At 39.6% G+C, this 4,875-nt stretch overlaps 1 non-coding gene across 1 annotated transcript; it reads right to left on the minus strand.

Moving 5' to 3' along the window:
• Positions 1 to 2,493: 2,493 nt before the first annotated feature.
• On the minus strand, positions 2,494 to 2,601 carry LOC112713547 (small nucleolar RNA R71). The gene has a single exon (XR_003158518.1). It is a non-coding gene; the product is annotated as a small nucleolar RNA R71 (small nucleolar RNA).
• Positions 2,602 to 4,875: the final 2,274 nt, after the last annotated feature.

Here is a 4,875-nt window from a genome sequence, read left to right on the forward strand (position 1 = left end):
CAACGGTGAAACCCTTGCATACAGCTTGCCATGGAAAGGAGTAAGAAGGATTGGATGAAGACAGTAGGAAAGCAGAGAGACGGAAGGGACAAGCATCTTCATACGCTTATCTGAAATTCCTACCAATGAATTACATAAGTATCTCTATCTTTATCTTTATGTTTTCGTATATCATCATTCATATCCATTTGAGTCTGCCTGACTAAGATTTACAAGGTGACCATAGCTTGCTTCATACCAACAATCTCTGTGGGATCGACCCTTACTCGCGTAAGGTTTATTACTTGGACGACCCAGTACACTTGCTGGTTAGTTGTGCGAAGTTGTGTTTATGCCATGGTTTTGAACACCAAGTTTTTGGATTCATCACCGGGGATTATTTGTGTTGTGAAAAGTATTGATCACAATTTCGTGCACCAAGTTTTTGGCGCCGTTGCTGGGGATTGTTCGAGTATGGACAACTGACGGTTCATCTTGTTGCTTAGATTAGGTATTTTTTTTTCAGAATTCTTAAGAATGCATTCTAGTGTTTCAAGGTGATGTTCTTATCATCACTAAAGCTGATTGATTTTCATCAATTTAGCTCTTGAATGCAATGTCCTGCTGAAGCTTGGCTAGCCATGTCTAATTCCTTTAGACTGAAGCTTTAGACTAACATTGCATGATTCCTGGAATTCTCATTAAGAATTTTGATATCTTTATTTTCTTTTTCCACTTAATTTTCGAAAAAGCACAAAAGAAATTTACAAAATCATAAAAACCAAAAATATTTTTCCTGTTGAGACTCTATTCTCATTTTAAGTTTGGTGTCAATTGCATGTTTCTATTTTTCTTGCATTCATTCATGTGTCTTAGTGATCTTCAAGATGTTCTTGATGATTTCATTACTCTGATCTTTAATTCCTCTTGACTTGAGTGTTTTTGTGTCTCATATGCATTCTCATTAGTGTCAGTAGTATACAAATTGCTAAGTTTGGTGTCTTGCATGCATTATTATTTGATTTTAGATGCATTTTGATTATTCCTCACTATTAAAAATCCAAAAATATTTTTAATTTGTGTCTTTTCAAGTCAATAATACAGAGAATTGAAGATTCAGAACATAAAGCAGAGGAATTATACAGAAAAAGCTGGGCGTTCAAAACGCCCAGTGAAGAAGGACAGACTGGCGTTTAAACGCCAGCCAGGGTGCCTGGTTGGGCGTTTAACGCCCAAAAGGGTAGAGTTTTGGGCGTTAAACGCCAGAATGTGCACCATTCTGGGCGTTTAACGCCAGGATGGCACAAGAGGGAAGATTTTGTTTTCAATGCAATTTTTTTTTAAGTTTTCAAAATCAAATCTTTTTCAAATCATATCTTTTCAATCAAATCTTTTTCAAATTCAATTTCTTTCTATTTTCAAAGATACTTGCTATCAATTAATGATTTGATTCAACATTTCAAGTATGTTGCCTTTTCTGTTGAGAAAGGTTTAATGTTTGAATCATATCTTTTCTTGATAGCCAAGTCATTAATTTTCAAAATCAAATTTTTTTAAAAAATGTTTTTCAAATCATATCTTCTCAATCACATTTTTTTAAAACCAATCATATCTTCTTAACCACATCTTTTTCAAAATAACTTTCAATCAAATCTTTTTGATTTCTAATTTCAAATTCTTTTTCAAAAATCACTTGATTTCTTTCCCACTTTTATTTTCAAAAATCAATTAGTGTTTTTCAAAATGTTTTCAAAATCTTTTACTTGATTTTCGAAAATTACTTCCCCTCTTCTCACATCCTTCTATTTATGGACTAACACTATTCCTTAATGCAAAATTCGAACTCCATCTTCTTTGATAAGTTTGAATTTTCTACTTCTGCCTTCTATTTTTCTTTTCCTCTAACACCTCAAGGAATCTCTATACTGTGACATAGAGGATTCCACATTTTCTTGTTCTCTTCTCTTTCTTATGAGCTGGAGCAAGGACAAAAGCATTCTTGTTGAGGCTGATCCTGAACCTGAAAGGACCTTGAAGCGAAAGCTAAGAGCAGCCAAGGCACAACTCTCTGTAGAGAACCTAACAGAAATCTTCAAAGAAGAAGAACCCATGGCAGCCGAAAACAACAACAATGCCAACAATGCAAGGAAGGTGCTGGGTGACTTTACTGCAGCTACTCCCGACTTCTATGGGAGAAGCATCTCTATCGCTGCCATTGGAGCAAACAACTTTGAGCTTAAGCCTCAATTAGTTTCTCTAATGCAACAGAATTACAAGTTCCATGGACTTCCATTGGAAGATCCCCATCCGTTTTTAGCTGAGTTCTTGCAAATCTGTGACACTGTCAAGACTAATGGGGTTGACCCTGAGGTCTACAGACTTATGCTATTCCCTTTTGCTGTAAGAGACAGAGCTAGAATATGGTTGGACTCACAACCTAAAGAAAGCCTGAACTCTTGGGAAAAGCTAGTCAATGCCTTCTTGGCAAAGTTCTTTCCACCTCAAAAATTGAGTAAGCTTAGAGTGGAAGTCCAAACCTTCAGACAGAAGGAAGGAGAATCCCTCTATGAAGCTTGGGAAAGATACAAACAATTAATCAGAAAGTGTCCCACTGATATGCTTTCTGAATGGAGCATCATTGGAATTTTCTATGATGGTCTCTCTGAACTATCCAAGATGTCTTTGGATAGCTCTGCTGGAGGATCTCTTCATCTGAAGAAGACGCCTACAGAAGCTCAAGAGCTGATTGAAATGGTTGCAAATAACCAATTCATGTACACTTCTGAAAGGAATCCTGTGATCAATGGGACCAATCAGAAGAAAGGAGTTCTTGAGATTGACACTCTGAATGCCATATTGGCTCAGAACAAAATATTGACTCAGCAAGTTAATATGATTTCTCAAAGTCTGTCTGGAATGCAAAATGCACCAGGTAGTACTAAGGAGGCTTCATCTGAAGAAGAAGCTTATGATCCTGAGAACCCTTCAATAGAAGAGGTGAATTACATGGGAGAACCCCATGGAAACACCTATAATCCTTCATGGAGAAATCATCCAAATCTCTCATGGAAGGATCAACAGAGACCTCAACAAGGTTTCAACAACAATAATGGTGGAAGAAACAGGTTTAGCAATAGCAAGCCTTTTCCATCATCTTCTCAGCAACAGACAGAGAGTTCTAAGCAGAATACCTTTGACTTAGCAACCATGGTCTCTGATCTAATCAAAACCACTCAAAGTTTCATGACTGAAACAAGGTCCTCCATTAGAAACTTGGAGGGACAAGTGGGTCAGCTGAGCAAGAAAATTACTGAACTCCCTCCTAGTACTCTTCCAAGCAATACAGAAGAAAATCCAAAAGGAGAGTGCAAGGCCATCAACATGGCCGAATTTGGAGAGGAGGAAGAGGCAGTGAACGCCACTGAGGAAGACCTCAATGGACGTCCACTGGCCTCCAATGAGTTCCCCAATGAGGAACCATGGGAATCTGAGGCTCAAAATGAGACCATAGAGATTCCATTGAATTTACTTCTGCCATTCATGAGCTCTGATGAGTATTCTTCCTCTGAAGAGGATGAGTATGTCACTGAAGAGCAAGTTGCTAAATACCTTGGAGCAATCATGAAGCTGAATGACAAGTTATTTGGTAATGAGACTTGGGAGGATGAACCCCCTTTGCTCACCAAAGAACTGGATGACTTGTCTAGGCAGAAACTGCCTCAAAAGAGACAGGATCCTGGGAAGTTTTCAATACCTTGTACCATAGGCACCATGACCTTCAAGAAGGCCTTGTGTGAACTAGGGTAAAGTGTAAACCTCATGCCTCTCTTTGTAATGGAGAAGCTATGGATCTTTGAGGTGCAAGCTGCAAAAATCTCACTAGAGATGGCAAACAACTCAAGAAAACAAGCTCATGGACTTGTAGAGGATGTTCTGGTAAAAGTTGAAGACCATTACATCCCTGCTGATTTCATAGTCCTAGAGACTGGGAAGTGCATGGATGAATCCATCATCCTTGGCAGACCCTTCCTAGCCACAGCAAAGGCTGTGATTGATGTTGATAGAGGAGAATTGATCATTCAAGTGAATGAAGAATCCTTTGTGTTTAAGGCTCAAGGATATCCCTCTGTCACCATGGAGAGGAAGCATGAAGAGCTTCTCTCAAAACAGAGTCAAACAGAGCCCCCACTGTCAAACTCTAAGTTTGGTGTTGGGAGGCTACAACCAACTTCTAAGTTTGGTGTTGAACCCCCACATTCAAACTCTAAGTTTGGTGTTGGGAGGTTCCAACATTGCTCTGAGCATCTCTGAGGCTCCATGAGAGCCCTCTGTCAAGCTACTGACATTAAAGAAGTGCTTGTTGGGAGGCAACCCAATGTTATATTTTATCTATTTTCCTTTGTTATTTTATGTTCTTTTGTAGGTTGATGATCATGAGAAGTCACAAAATCAATTGAAAAAGCAAAAACATAATGAAAAACAGAAAGAAAAATAGCACACCCTGGAGGAGAGCGTGCTGGCGTTTAAACGCCAGTAAGGCTAGCTGTTGGGCGTTTAACGCCCAGTTTGGCACCATTCTGGGCGTTTAACGCCAGAAAGGGGCACCAGACTGGCGTTAAACGCTAGAAAAGGGCAAGCTCTTGGCGTTAAACGCCAGAAATGGGCACCAGCCCGGCGTTTAACGCCAGAATTGGCTCAAAACGCATTTTTGCTTGCCACTTGGTGCAGGGATGACTTTTCCTTGACACCTCAGGATCTGTGGACCCCACAGGATCCCCACCTACCCCACCACTCTCTCTCTTCTTCACCCATTCACCAATCACCTCAACACCTCTTCCCCAAAAACCCTTCACCTATCAAATCCCATCTTTCTCTTCACCACTCACATCCATCCTT

Source organism: Arachis hypogaea, chromosome 9, assembly GCF_003086295.3.
Source record: "Arachis hypogaea cultivar Tifrunner chromosome 9, arahy.Tifrunner.gnm2.J5K5, whole genome shotgun sequence".
Classification (NCBI taxonomy): Eukaryota; Viridiplantae; Streptophyta; class Magnoliopsida; order Fabales; family Fabaceae; genus Arachis; species Arachis hypogaea.